Genomic DNA, 16,934 nt, shown 5'->3' on the forward strand with positions numbered 1-16,934 from the left:
TAAGCTCAATGGATCAATTTATTAATTTAACTAGAAACACACCTCTGTTCTGCATAAAACCCTGGTACTAGACGACTAAAAACCCCGTAAAAACCCACCTATAGCTGCCTTATCACTCACATCACATCAAAACGCTGACAATTTGTAAGCAAAGCGAAAATGCAATATCGTAAATCGCAGCGTTTTCTCAGAATTCCACGCGTCATATGCCTTCACCAGCTCATCAGCAGGTCCACACTCAACGCAACAGTTGTTGACGCGTCTTCATGCCGTGTCATATGGATAAGCAGGTTGTCTTTATGACATTTCATTGTTTTAACAATGAAGCGCACAGATTATTTATAAGATAATCTAAAACTGCTAAACTCACGGTATCAAGACAAAGCAAATGCAAGGCGCGACTGGCTGTGACAGGCGCACCGAGGCGAGGATATTGTGGACTTTGATTGGCGGTTCGAGTACGTATAAAAAAAAGCTGAATACCTTTCAACAACAACAAAAACAACTACTAATATAAGTAAAAGAAATAAAAATGAAATAAAAAACGCTGATGACTTCCTTCCTCACCTGCAACTTTTTTTTCCGTCAAAGTAGTCTAAATGCAAAGAATATGGCAAACGGATGCGAAATGCAGCAAAAACGTCGTCAGCCAGCCAACGAGTAGACACGAGCAAGTAGAACGCAAACGGGAGCAAAAATTGTCTGCGAAGCTGCAATACAGATCCACCAGGCGTTGAAAAAGGGGAGAAATGAAATATTTGAAGAAGACTCTGTGGGTATGCTGCGGTAGCAAAGCGACTGTTGGCGTCAGGCTAAAGAAACTGGCAAATTTGTATTGGAAACGGCTGTGGCGTTGCATGCAGGCTCCATCACTTCTTGTTGGCATTGCTATAAAACAGGTTTTCCCTTCCACGGTATTAAGAATTGAATTAGTTAGCAACAGCACAGGTATGCTGCAGTTGAGTGAAGTCAGTGTGGATTTTTTCTTTATATATTTGGATGTGTGAATGTGTTTATACGAGTATATGAGAGTGTGAGTGTCTCAATGTGCTTCTGATTTATAAAGCACCTTTCGCTTGCATTCTGCGGATTCAAGTTGGATTGTGGCACGAGAATATCTAATGCGAGAGTATATATTAATACAATTATGTGGAGTATGTACTTGGAATTTGGTTGATATAAAAAAAAAGTAAGAAAATTTAAATAAAATATAATAAAAAAATAAATTAAAATAAAATAAGATAAAATAAAATAAAATAAAATAAAATAAAATAAAATAAAAATAAAATAAAATAAAATAAAATAAAATAAAATAAAATAAAATAAAATAAAAATAAAATTAAATTAAATTAAATAAAACAAAATAAAATAAAATAAAATAAAATAAAATAAAATAAAAATAAAATAAAATAAAATAAAATAAAAATAAAATAAAATAAAATAAAATAAAATAAAATAAAAATTAAATTAAATTAAATTAAATTAAATTAAATTAAATTAAATTAAATTAAATTAAATTAAATTAAATTAAATAAAATTAAATTAAATAAAACAAAAATAAAATAAAATAAAATAAAATAAAATAAAAATAAAATAAAATAAAATAAAATAAAACAAAAATAAAATAAAATTAAATTAAATTAAATTAAATAAAATTAAATAAAATAAATTAAAATAAAATAAAAAAAAATTAAAATAAAATAAAATAAAAATTAAATAAAATTAAATTTAATATTAATAAAAAAAAAATAAAATAAAACAAAAAAAAATACAAATTAATTAATTAATAAAACAAAAAATGTGGATTAAAATGTTAACTTAATTCATTAAAAATTAAATTAACATCAAAGAGCAACCCATTCAACAAAACCCCAGCCACTCCCTTTGTATATTCAAATATACAACCTGTGAAAAAGTGAAAAAATCCAACAAGCCGCGCCAAATACTTTTCGTATATGTATTGCATAAATATCCGCTCATTCATTAACGAAAACGTAAAAACCTTTATTTTCAATTTTTAATTGCATTTTGCCACTCATCAATAGCTGCTGTGAAGGTGTCCGCCAACAGTGTGTGTGCGGCAAGCAAATAAACTTTAAAATTTTTGCGAAAATTGCACTTAAATGTAGCTGCAATAATGAAGAGCGCAACAACAAGAACAACAAATAATGAAAATGGAAAAAATATTGAAGCAGCTGACATACATACATACAAATATACATATTGTACAATGAGCACAACAACACAAAGCGGTTAAAAACGATAATGAACAGTTGAGAAGGAAAAATTAAAACAAACAATAAAAGTAATAATGAAATGAAAGAAAACAATGAAATCGAATAAATAAAACGAAACTTTAAAGTATAAACAGAAAAAAATTGCAATTAACGCATAATAACAACAAAAACTTTCAGGGTTGCACACGTGTTAAAAGTCATTGTGGTGTACTCGCTTTCATACTTAAGTATTTATGCATACTGAGCAGTAGAGTCGACAGAAATGGGACACTGATGAGTGAAAACCTAGTAACACATAAATAGAAATATGAGAATATGAAAGAATAAAAAAATTGAAGTCGGCAGTAATAAAGGTGAATTCTGCGATCGCAAGTGGCAGAGTTGCAAACATTTCGGACCCATTTTAAAATTTAAGCTGTGAGTGCTGGTACTTACTTGAATTAATTTTTAATGCCTATGATACTCTGTTGAATCGCAAAACTATCGGCAAATAAATATTTTTTTTCTTATAAAAAATTATGCTCAATGAGGTAGCAGGCTAAGGAAGTGTTCATACAGGTCTATTAAAAAATAATTTCCAGAAAAATCTATAGCTTTTTGGGCTTCAAAATATTTCAGCTTTATGCTCATGTAAACTCATCATCCTTTTAATCATAAGAAAAAATCATAAAAGTATAAAATTTTATTTATTTTACACCGAATATATAATGAAGCCAAATATATTTTTTTAGTTTTTTTTTTGAAAACCTCTATATGATAATGTAAACACAATTTCACTGAATAATTATTAAGATCTAAAAAATATATAAAAACATATTTATTATATTCCGAGCTTTATGCTCTATGTGAATACAGCCTTGTAAAAAAAATAAAAATTTCACAAAATCACTTAATATTTTTTTAGATAAAAAATTACTTATAAATGATTAAAAATAATATTTAAACAAATTTAAAAAATATATATATTAAAATAAATAAATACAAATTATTTTGTAAATTTTTTTTGCCGAAAAGAATTTTTTTTATTTTAAAAAGAACTATTAATAGCCAAAAAAATTTTAAACAAACCACAGATAAAAAGTTGGAACATTTCAGACATCTATTCCCAAAAAATTATAGAAATAATAAAAAATTTCCAAAAAATTTTTTCCCAAAAACCCAAAAATTTTCCTACTGGGCAACTCAATGCTGTCAGCTGTATTTGAAATTCGAACGTATTAATGAAATGTCAACATTTAAGATAAACACAAAATTCAACTTGAAATGCTTAGAGTACACACTCATGACTAGGTAAAGGTAGAACAAAGCGATAGACCACTAACTAAATTGTTGACAACTGATTTTTAAAGCTCTCGCATTTATATATGTCAAATTAAATGACATTAAAATGCGACTTAATTGCCGTTATCTTCAGTTTTTCATTTAAGTGCACGCTTGACATTCAGTGTTTTTTTAATTTAATGAATTTTAATGTTTTTTCCAAAACTTCTCAAATTGGGTTTAACGATAAAGAAGTAAGTATTTCACGCCTTTAGAGCCCAAAAAAAAAACAGCACAGCGACTCCACACCTTACTTTTACATGCATAATTTGCAATAAATATTCAAGTAACCCAAATAAGTGCGCAAGGAAGTGTGACACAACCCCGCTGAGTCAGTGTCAGTCAATTCGCTTAAGGTTGTGTATAAGTTGATATGCAAATTTCAATCAGCGGGTACGTGTCTTGAGCACGATTGATAAGGATATTTTATTACAAAAAATAAATTAAGATTTTTTAATGCTACTGCTCAATACTGTGTATCGAAAATTTAATATGAGTGATTTCAATCATAAATTCGCAATTAATTTGATTGCTTAAATATTTGAAGTTGAGAGAGTACACAGAATTTCTGAGCTGAACACTCAACTGCGGAGACAAATATTAAGTAGAGAGAGTATACAGTATAAGTCAGCTGTTCGCTCAGCTGATGAGTTAGTTATCCATATTTTGAGTTTAAAATATTTTTTTTATTGGTAAATATGAATGAAATTTATTAGCTTGGAACTCCAGTATCGATATTTTTACAAAATAAGGTTTAAATCATTAAGAAATAGTTGGAAAATATATATATTTATTCATAAAAAATGATTTGAGTTCATTCTGTGTTACGTTACATGAGAGAGAGAGAGTTAGAGAGAGAGTACTGAGAGAGCAGTTTCAAATGTCGTAATTGGTAAGAAAGAACTAATCTGACGTCACCAAAACAGCTGGTATTTTGATGAAATCTCAAGAAAAATCAGCTGTCATGTATACGATAAGTAGATATTCACAAGCTATATACTAAATAGTAAAATAGAAATAAAATATAAAAAATATATGTCATTGAGGGGGGAAATTAATTTTTATAATTGAAAATAATTGTTAAAAAATAAAAATAATAATAATTTGGTTGAAAATTATATTTTTTTTATTTTTTGTTCAGAAATAAGTTTTTCTATATATATATATATATATATTTTTTTTTTTTTGGGCGGGAGAGGGGGTGGAAAATGCCTACCGCATCATCACCGCTGTCGTCGCAGCGATGGTATGTGCCACTTGCAGGCCACTAAAAACCCCCCCTCTAGGGAACCGATATATATATATATTACCCTTATTTTCCACTATTTATCTACTCAACACAAGCTTTGAAGTGCAAAATCTGCGAATTTCAATTTTTGCAGCACCAAGCCTTGATCCCACTTTAATAAAGCAGATTATCAATAATTTATATTTTTTATTTTTTTTTTTGCTCCAAACATAACCTCTTTGCTTTTTGTGTCAGTGTCTCAACGTTAGCATTATTCTAAGCCATACATATTCACACACAAACATAGACACCTTAAAGTGCAAAATGAATCTCTGCAAGAAGCATGGAATGCCGCCGAACCACGCCAATAGCAATTGCAACAAAAGCAAGAAAAAAATGAAAATAAAATAAAAATAAAAGCAACAACAACGCATAGTTGGCAATAAAAGTCGTTAACAGCTGAACCGTGTGCCATGACACGGCAGGCGGCGCATTGCACCGACTCTTCGTGCAGCGTTGGTTGAAATTAAAAACTAGTTTTGCAAAGTATAAAGAATTCGAAAAAAAACACAAAGAACAGTATGAAAAGTGAAGTAAAATAGTGGCAAAGAAGCGATGTAAAGCAAAATGTCAAAAGTGACTGTTGGAAGTTCTTTTCTTACATATTATTGGTTGTATGCATGAGTGTGAAAATTAAATTTTTAAAAATTTTCAAGCACAAGCAAATAGCAGTGATAATTTAATTTGAAATATTTGACTGAAGAAACATATTATTTATTTTAATTATTCATTTTAATGTATTTTTCTCTTTTTTATTGAAAGTTATAATGAATAAGTAATAATTAAACTTTTTTAAATTAAAAAAAATTTATTTTTCAAATTTCAAAGTAATGAAATTATTTTGAATTAATTAATTATTTTATTTATTTATTATTTTATTATTTGTATTCTATTTTACAATAACAAATTTTTATTTATTCTTAATTTAATTTTTTTTATATTTTATTATTTTTAATTTTTTTTATAAATTCTTTTTTTTAATAAATTTTTATTTATTTTTAATAAATTAATTATTTGTGTTTATTTTATTTTATTTTATATATTTTTTATTATGTAATATAATTTTTATTAATGAAATTAAATTTGTTTTAATATTATTTATTTCAATTAATTAATTTTTTTGTTATTATTTGTATTCTTTTTTTAATAATAATTTTTTATTTATTTTTAATTAATTAATTTTTTTATATTTTTTATTTATTATTTAAATTTTTTTTAATACATTTTTATTTTTACATTTTTATTTATTTTTAATAATTATTTGTGTTTATTTATTTTATATATTTTCATTTATTTTAATTTTTATATTTTAACGTTATTTTTATTAATTTTTAAATTTGTTTTAACATTATTTAATATTTATTTTATTTAATTAAATTTATTTTTATATTTAATTCTTTATTTTATGAATTTATTGTTTTATTTATTGTTAATTAATATTTTTTAAATGCTATTTTTTTACTTATTAATTAAATAAAAAAAATTTTGAATTAATATTATTTTCTTATAATAATTTTTTTTATATATTTATTGTTTTTTATTAATAAATTGTTATGTTAACATTTTTATTATTTACTTTTAATTAAATCATTTTTTTTTTGTTTTTATTTATTATTTTAATAATTTATCGTTAATATAGTTACATATTTTTAATTAATATATTTTTTATTTTTTTATTGATTGTTATTTTAATATTTTTATTAGTTATTTTATTTAAATTTTTTTTTATTTTTTATTTTATTTACTTCTATTTTTATTAATAAATTTTTATTTTTATCATTATTAATTTTTAATTAATTTAATTTTTATGTTATTATTATTATTAATTGTTATTTTAATATTTTAATATTTTTATTATTTATTTTATTATATTTAATATTTTTTTAAATTAGTATTCCTTATTTTTTATTTCATTTATTATTATTCATATTAATACATTTTTATTTTTAATATTTTTTATAATTTATTTTTAATTAATCTAATTTTTTTATGTTATTATTATCATTGCTTTCTATTATTTTTTATCAATAAAATTCTAAAAATATTTTTATTCCATTATTTTTTGTTGTTGTTTTTATTTTATTTTTTTGCTTTTCCTCTTTTTTGCCTTGCTCTTTGTGTTTCTAAGCCCCGCTTTGTGCATTCCACCCTCTTGCAACGTTTCATTTTTTAAGTTGTGTGTGAATTTTTATAGAAATATTTTTATTTTTTATTAATTTTAAGCTTGTCTTAAATCAATTTACCGTTTAGTAGAAACAGCGTCTTGCTTGTAGTATATTCATGCGTCTAATATATCCACTTGTCTAAAGCTGTTTGTTGCTTTTTGGCCACTGGAATTTATTTTTGTTGTTGTTGTTATTGTAAATTTGCAAAACAAATATCACTAACTGTTTATTTATTTATTTATTTTTTTTCGAATAAAAATGATTTTCGAAAAAATTAAACTAGTATCCAACTATTGTTGTTGTTGTAACTTTTTCTCTTTTGTTGCATTACACTTTTAAATTTTTGCTTTTGTTTTTGTTTTATATTTGAAATCAATTATAACGCATATTTGCATATTTTTTAGTTTTATTTTTTTATTTTTTATTATTAATTGAATTTTTTTTTTAATTTTTTTTATTGATTTTTTGTTTCAAATATTTACTTTTTGTTTGTTGCGCTCTGTCACCAATGGAATGTCAGTCGCTTCAGGTCCGGTTTTCGTAACGAAACACGTCGTTTACTTTTGCTGCTTTGCTTTTAGTTTTGTACGTCTGCTTTAACTATGCTGGTTGTTATTACTATTGTTGTTGTTGTTGTTCTAGCTTAACTGGCATTTTGTGTTACTGCTGTTTTTTTGCTTTGCTTGTAATGTTGTTGTATTCACTGATTGTTGTATTGGTATTGATTTCTTATTGTAGAAAACACAAAGTCCGTCAGTTGTATGAGCATTTACTGTGTAAAAATAACCAGTTTTGTATTCTTTTTCTAAACCGAAAATTTCTTACATTTGCGTTTCACTAATTAAATTGACACGAAAAAACAATATTTTTTTTTTATTTTTAGTTAAGAAATTATTTCATTTTTTATACGCGTACCGTTTTTCTATTAATTTTTCATTTTATTTAATTATTTTTTGTTGTAACCTTAACCCGGTGTGCCCGAGTTCGCAAAAATTATATTTTCGAAATACCGCGTACCGTATTTTTCGCATTCACCTATTCACCGTTTAGCGAGTTGGACCCCAAAAGTACACCACCTCAAAAAAAAAAAAATTATTGCGAGAAACCTGCCCCGTAGACCCGTTGCAAGCGCGCGCTACACGTATGTACGTTCCAGCAGCTCAAATTACTCTACTGTACTGACAAGCGGCTGGCTAGCGCCCCGCTCGCAAACCACACGGTTTAGCTGTTAAGCTGGGCTGCTTGTAGTTGTAGTTGTAGTTGTAGTGGTGGTGGTGGCAGTTGAGTTGAGTCAGTTTGTCAATTGTTTATCTGAGCGCTCAACAGTCATGAACGCACACATACATACATATATTTTATATAGTTTTGTGTATTTTATATATGTATATATGTATATGGATATATGTGTGTGATCGCTCTGCGTCAACAAAAGCCGCTGGACAGCTGTTACGTTATTACAAAGCGCGCATAAAAGATATAGAATACACGCAACGCGCTACACAAAACCATTACTAATGCAGGCGGGAACACACACACATACACAGGCACAGAAAATCAAAAGTACACACACTCACACATACAAACATTAATTCAAAAATAAACAGTTTACTTAGCGTTAATATGACACCGGCAGTTGTGACTGACTACCTTTTGGCTTATTAGCTTTCATAGTTTTTTTTATTGTTTTTGTATTATTTACTAAATTATAGTACACAGACATTTTCATATTTCAAAAAAAAATATTTGTTTTAAATGTATTAGTGTTTATCTATGTGTATTTGCGCTATTTATTTGTACTTTTTACACACAAACAAACAAATACACATACACACACCTATACATTCTTATACATACATATATACATAATTGTATATCAGTGTGCGTGCCTTATGTCTCACGATAGCAGTTAATATGTCATTCTTTACACAGTACAATAGGTAAAAACGCATCTGTCATCGCTCGCAAACAATAGATAATTACAGGTATGACAGAGAGCAGGCGAGAGCGTCAAAGATTTGCAGAGCGTGAGAGTGAGTGGAGATTTTTTAAGTGATTGCGTGCAGTAGAAAGGTTATAACAATTGTTAAGAAACTTGTTTTCAGTGATAAATATTAAAAAAAAAATATTTAATATAAATAAATATAACATATATAATACAAATTACAAAAACATAAAAATTTAAAATCAAACAAGTAAAAAATCATGAAACTCCACGTAGAACAAGAAGTTTCTCTTTACCTTCAAATTGGCAATGCCGTTATCAGTGTTTTGAGTTTTACACATTCTCATAATCTCACCACTCTCAAACTTTTCTCATGCACTCACACTCAACTTTATTCTCTCTCCACGCTCTTTTCATATCAAACTCAAACCGCTCATACCTTAACGCCTTATTAAAGATTAGCACAAGGTCATCATGCGATCAAATATTTATCTTTTTGTATTTTGAGTTTGTAGTTTGAGCATGAAGAGCGTGGTTTTCAGAGTTCGTTTTCACTTAAATACTCTTTTGTCATTTAAGAGATTGTGCTTATAATAACCCAAGCAACATATTTGTGGCTCAAAATATATCAATTGATTGGGATTGAGTTGCTAGTTTGTTAAGACAGACCTTTTGCAACAATTAATAACGCGATACTAACTCCTTAGACTTAGGAAACATTATTGCAACCTTCGACTGAAACCCCTTACACGCCTAAAAGTAGTCTTTGAAAATTTGTATGATCAAATGTTTGTTAAAGAGTAGTATTCTATTTATTGAAAAGGTATTAAAGAATTTTTGTATATTAAACTCTAAACCTAGTAGTAGTACTCGATATAACCTAGAGAAACTATAACAACCAATTTTAAAATTGTACTTGAGTTTAGGATTTCTCAGAGTTCAAAGATTTCATTTATATAATAAACACCATTATTAGTTATAGGGTGTAGATTAGCATTAAGGTATTATAACTCCAATTTCGAAATGCAGCACTTAAGTTGAAGGTGTTATCAATTATTATTATCATTATGATTTTTTCAGGAACCACATAAGAATAAAGTTGCCTAATTTCAACAGAAAACCGCCAATAGAGCTAACAAAATTTCCAGCTAAACAAAAACTGGTGTTTAGAGTGAGTTCAAGAAAATCGCTTAAACGGTAAACTCCGTGTTTAGGAGAAGTATTCCAAGTAGTTGTGAATTTACTTAAATTGATTTTTAAACTTGAGGACAGGAATCCCTCGGAGGTAAAGCTTCTCATCTCCACACAGTTATCGTTCACTGGACTAAGTGACAATGGTTTTTATTCGAGAGTTTACCTTTACTCCAGAACCTTCATCATAACTTAGATAGGACTCAATATGGCATAGTAGGGGGTGTTTGATGTATGAATTAGAGGATTTTTCGAAATCTTATATTCTATCCTTATGGTCCAAACATAACACTGAATAGAAATCGTCTATAACGATTTTTGTTTTCACGAAATCTGTTAAGACGAACTCATCTTTTGGCGTGCCGTGTTTTGGATATATGTATGAGATGAGAATTTCATAGGGTTGGTTAGGTCAAGGGGTAGAGCTCAGCATCTACAGAAAATCTCACTTAGACAGTATAGACTGTCCTTTGTGACACCCAAATAATCCCGACGAATCGCCTAGATCTTTATGATTCGACAAAGCGCTTGGACTATATTATAAAGTTTTTAAGCCGGCAAATGTCGATTCCAGTCATGAGGTGTTTTACCCTTAGGAAGTGATGATTTCTCTTCGACTTCCTCTAAGCAGCTTTGACAATTAGCGTCTGGATTGATCCCTAATCTAACTGCATGTGCTATTGCACATTGGACCAGTAAGCACACCAATGGAATGACTGTTTTCCGTCCACCGCGGCCCAGAGAGACCTCACTGCTGCATATGTGCTGGTTGTTGTTTAACGTTTGGCGAGTTCATTCGAATTCAGTGTGTCCAGAGCTCCAGCGCAAGTTGACCACGGACTACTCATCAGCTTCCACTCCGATGTCAATGTTGCTAGGGTACCCTCTCCTGTAAGCTGGTCAATTTTGCAATTTCCAGCGATTCCGCGGTGACCGGGTACCCATACAAGAGAATTTCATAGAGAGTTGAAATTCAATAATATTATTTTCCCTAGCTTTTCGATGTTAGTGATCAGAGTTTTTTGTTATCAGAATCAGATTCAGCCTTGACAGGAAAATATTTTGATGGAATCGTTATATCATTACTATGAACTCATTATCGGTACGTGTTAGGACTTAGTATATTAAAGATACTGTCATAGAGGGAGGTTTTAAGGGAAATATATCAATGGTGTTATTAAAAAGCCGAAGAATTTGGCATATAACCAGCTGAGTGGTTTGCATAAAGAATCACAATACATCTAATATGAGTTCTGCATTAAGTACAGTAACAGATCTGGTTGAAATGGTTTCTAGGAATAAAATTTCTCTTTAAATCACTCTGTACTCTCCGTTATTAACCACCTACAACAACAATTGTTCAAAAAATTTTATTACTTCTGTTTCTGATAATATTCTGAGTATAAAGTTGACAATGCAATGTTTCACTCTGAAACCATAAATCAACTGACACGCTCTATGATCGCGGCCAAAAATATTTTAATAAAAATGTCATTCAAAATTTTTGCAAATTAATATACAAAAAAAATAAACCATTTATCATGTGATATTGCATACAAAAAGTTTTTTTTTATATTTTTTACGAACTACAAATCAAACATAAAGTTAAAGTCATAAAGTTCCGCAAAAGCCAACCACACGCAAGTGGCTTTTGCTCGATTTACGATATGAAATGCGCTTTGTGTCAGCCAATCTGTGTCACCGATGCGTGCTGGTGAATTATTGCTCACCATCAACCAACGGTATATTGTTCTGAAATTCCCTAATGATGGTTTGCGGGTGGCCACAACGATAGAATGAATTTATCATGAAGAGTTAATTTAATTCAAACACACACACACATAGATACTCTCTTGTACCTGCAACTAACACTATTGTGTTTTATTGTTGTTGCAATAACGGTTGCATAAAGTTAAGTTAAAATGCGATAAAATACCAAACTGTTCTGATAAGCGTAATAATAAAAGTTATGTGTGTAGCAAGTGTTTAATTTTAGTCAACACCAATTGAGTGACAGACGCTTAACTGATGTTTTGTCATTTGAATGAAAATTTATTTCAGCGCAACAATGCAGATAAATGTGCGTCAGTCGATTGATAAATTGCGTTTTTATACATTTTATTCACATATATTTGAATGGACCAATTAAAAGGCAATTTTATTGTGGTTAAATTTGATTAAATCGGTTACTATAGCTCCCATACATCAATAATTAAGAACTTCTTCCGGTTAATATTAATTCATATATCTCGGTCAGCACGAGAGCTTACTTAAGGAAATGCTTTGGTTAAAATATTCCTCTTCAGATAAGGTGATTCGGTACCAAATATGAATAAAATCGGCGTATGTTTTCTTATAGCTTCCATACAGCAACAATAAGGGATATAGAAGATCCGGTAATATTAACTCAGATATCTCGGTCAGTATGAGAGTTAACTTAACAGAAATTTGGTGTATATATGTATTGTAGAATGCTGTAATTTTTGCTAAAAGTATGTCTATTACGATATTGAGATTTGGTACTAAAAACATATGAAATCCGCCAATGCGTTCTCATAGCTCTCATATACCGTATATATATATATATATCATGGTTATTATGCTCCGTCATGCTTGGGAAGGACCTCTCCGAGACATTCGATACCAAACGAGGTTTCATACAAGGTGACTCAATATCGTGTGACTTCTTTAATTTGATCCTGGAAGTGCAGGAAGCCGAGGAAGGGGAGGGACCAGGTGGAGAGCGACCTGGTTACACTTGGGATCACTAACTGGCGTCGAATTGCGAAGGAAAGAGAGGAGTGGCGCGCTATCATCGATTCGGCTATAACCGGCTAAACGGTTCCAGCGCCAGACACATACATACTGTGAGATATCTAATAAAAATTTGATGAGAATATATCGCTTAAAATAAAAAAAATTTTGTAACAAAAATTGCTGAAATCTTTTTATAAGTTCCCGAAAAACCTATGGAGGGAATACGAGAATATTCGTACTTCCGGTTAATATTATGTATTATCTATAACCCTTGATATTTTTTGTCATTTATTCTTTTAATTTCTAAAAACATTTTTTGCAAAATCACGCCCGAAATTAGTACCACCTTATTTCTTTAATTTATATTACTCATATATTTACCACCCACAATATTTATATAAACAATGCAAACCTTTTATATATATATAAGTATATATGTGCGTGTGTACCCACCCACCTGTCTCATTTGTGTATGCCAATCACTTGACGCCATTGACTTACATTTAACTCATTGACTTTAATGCATAAATGTGTGCAACTTATTACACTCTTTTGTGCAAACATTTATAAAGCGGCATTGTTGCATTTAATTAAGGCGCTATTGATAGCGTATGGACATGCGAGTCCTCTCGCAAAAGGTAATTGTATTTATAATTGCAGCGCCAATGCTTTTGTACTCCAACACACACACAGACATACAATATATATGTACTACTGTATGTACGGCCCTACCATATAGCTCGAGTGGTGCTACAAATCAATGCCTGAATAAACAATGCAACTTAATCAGAAATTCAATCAATTGACGTAACAATGTGATACTTGTACTTTTGTGCGTGCTTGCGTGTGTTGGTGGCGTTAGAGCGGAGGTCTTTTAGCCGCTTTTGCTTATATTTGCATTTACACATTCTATATTAAACTTAAATAATTAAATTCTGAACTGAAAGCTGTCGTGAGATTTATAAATATAAATTGAATTATTTAAATATGCTTACGAGGGTTACGCTATTAGTTGATTGCATGTGGAATTATTTAGAATAAATTGAAACTTTTTCTTTTACAGGTCAGGGAATTGAATGCAGAATATGCAGAAGAACACTTTCTTTAATCACAGGTATGTGGAAATTTTCATTCATATATTATTTACATATTTATTTTAAGTAATCTCAAAAAAATTCAAATAACAACGGTAAACGTTTAAGAGTTTTAACGAATGGTGGGTGAACTACTAAATTTAATAAGCGCTGGCATTTATTGAAAGAATATGTGGAATTATTTATATTTGAGTAGCCTGCGACTGGTAATTTAAATCCAATTCCGAACTAGTTCCCATTAAACTAGTCCTCAACTAGTTACATATGGGGAATTTATGAAAATAGTTTTTTTTTTCAATAATAAGGAAAATTTTTTATGAAGGTAAATTCAGCAAACAAATTTTTATATGATAATTTCTACGCTTCAGCTCCATAAATACATATGAATTTATCAAAAAAACTTCCTTTTAAAAATAATAAGAAAACGAACATTAATTCAAATCTTACTAAACGCTAATAATTTCATATGTACGACATTTAGTGATTTATTTTCATAAAGTGACTCATTTGTAACCAAAAACAGTCATAATTGCAACTAGTTATTTCGCATATACACATTTTCTTTCTCAAAAATATTTTCAAAACACACTAAAAAATATTATTTCTCACACTAAAAAAGTTATCCTGTAAGAATTTGGAAAGATCATATTCTTTTTTTTTGTGATATCCAAAGTGTCCCTTATCTTTTAAAATTTTTGAACTAACATTTTGAAATAACTGGTAACATTTCTAAATTATTTGAGTTTCAATTACTTCTAGTCGGTAATTTCAAAGAAGTAATCGTTAAAAAAACAAAAAAAAACAGTTATATTGGTAACTAGTTATCCAGGGGCCAATTTTAGTTCATATCCTATTAAACATTTTAATCATGGTGGCAACCTTTTCAAAAATCATTTTGAATCATAAACTTCTACAAAACTCTATATTTTGTTAGTTATAAGTTAATTATACCCTTAACAGGGTATATTAAGTTTGTCACGAAGTTTGTAACACCCAGAAGGAAGCGTTGGAGGCCCTACAAAGTATATATATAAATGATCAGTATGTTGAACTGAGTCGATTTAGCCATGTCCGTCTGTCTGTCTGTCTGTATGTATATATACGAACTAGTCTTTCAGTTTTTAAGATATCGTTTTGAAATTTTGCAGATGTTATTTTCTCTTCAAGAAGGTGCTCATTTGTCGGAACTGCCTATATCGGACCACTGTATCATATAGCTGCCATACAAACCGAACGATCGGAATCAAGGGCTTGTATGGAAAACTTCCGCATTTGACGTGATATCTTCACGAAATTTGGTGTGAGTTATTGTTCATAGAAATAATTTAATCTCCGACAAAATTGTTCAGATCGGTTCACTATAGCATATAGCTGCCATACAAACCGAACGATCGGCATCAATGGCTTGTATGGAAAATTTTCGCATTTGACATGGTATCTTCACGAAATTTGACATGGATTACTGCTTAAGGTAATAATATAATCTCCGAAGAAATTGTTCAGATCGGTTAACTATATAACCTTAATGTTTTTTAGCAAACAACCCGGCTAAAAAGAATAGTAAAATGTTTTCTTTTTTTACTTACTTTTTCTTACGTCTTTAGATTTGTTTAAACACATAGTTACTAAAAGAAATGCACTTGGGTATATTAGCTTCGGTACAGCCGAAGTTAACGTTTTTTCTTGTTTTATTTATATATTGGAAATTTTTTTAAGGTGGCAACTCTCGAAATATCGAAATATTCTTTTTAAATTTTTTATTTTCATATTATTAAAAGTAATTATTTATCTTGTCCGAGATAAAAATTTTTTGAACTTCAAATTTAAATAGGTGGCAACCTCTTCCAAAATATTTTTAACTGTAAGATTGCTTAAAACAGTAATCTTATTTATATTTATACTATTAAAACATATATTGTGCAAAATAAGTTTAAACGTAAATTTGTAAACAGGTGGCAACCTCTCTCAGAAAAATGCTTAACTGTAAGTTTACTTAAAACTTCATATAATTAAAACAAATTGTTTCTTTTGTCAGATAATTTTTTTTACTTAATTTATATTCATAAACAGGTGGCAACCTCTTCCAGAAAAAATTTTAACTGTAAGTTTTCCGAAAACAGCTTGTGATATTTAAATACAGTACAAATATTTATATATAATATACATTTTATGATATTAAATTTTTCAAGTAGATGGCAACTCCACACAATAATTCATTATTTTGCTATATAGTCTAGAGCACTTGTTTCACTTGTTTCTGGAAAACATTTTATTAATTTTGAATTTTAATGCTTACCTTTATTTAGTTCTATTAGTGGTTATGGTACTTGATGAATATTTTCTGAACGAACTGTAATGAGAAATACAGAAATTCAAAAATATAAATAACTCTTCAAAGAAAATTTTTTAAGATTGTATAAAAAATTAAATTAAAATAGAATTTAAATTATTTAAATAATTCATAGCCACTCTTAATAAAATAACTCTTAACACATCAAAGCAACCAACCAACACTCTCACTCACTCACACTCTTAACTCTTAGCTAACACTCTCTTAACTACTTTAAAAAAGAGTAGAGGTGAGAGGACTCTATGGAGCCATTCAACCGTGCAACTTTCGCACGTTGAAAGGAAAATTCAAAAAATAAATGTTTTTGTAACCGTAAATTCCCACAGTCATTATAAATAAGGCGTTTCCATATCAGCAGAGAAGCTTGACGTCATGACCGGCATGTACTGGCGTACATACGCGAATGCCTATGAAATACCAACGATGACATGATCAAATTGCTAATGCAAGGGAATCCACAATTGCTATTAAGTGCTTTTTTAAATGGATTTTTCAATACTATTTGGCATATTTTATGCAGATTTTTCATTGGGGGGGTGTTTTGATGTGGTGGGTCCCAAACCCTACGCACAACCGCATAAGCGGGCTTC

General features: G+C 29.1%; 1 protein-coding gene across 2 annotated transcripts in view; it reads right to left on the bottom strand.

Moving 5' to 3' along the window:
• LOC105208529 (protein numb) overlaps nucleotides 1-16,934 on the bottom strand; it is a 94,454-nt gene that overhangs the window by 35,590 nt on the left and 41,930 nt on the right. The window contains exon 2 of one of the 2 annotated variants that reach the window (XM_054226467.1): nucleotides 16,291-16,344. The gene's annotated coding sequence lies outside the window, so the exon portion shown is untranslated. Of the gene's footprint in view, nucleotides 1-7,088; nucleotides 8,275-16,290; nucleotides 16,345-16,934 lie in introns of those variants that run through there. The other variant, XM_054226465.1, reaches the window with a different exon arrangement.

This window comes from Zeugodacus cucurbitae, chromosome 3, assembly GCF_028554725.1.
Source record: "Zeugodacus cucurbitae isolate PBARC_wt_2022May chromosome 3, idZeuCucr1.2, whole genome shotgun sequence".
In the NCBI taxonomy this organism is placed as follows: Eukaryota; Metazoa; Arthropoda; class Insecta; order Diptera; family Tephritidae; genus Zeugodacus; species Zeugodacus cucurbitae.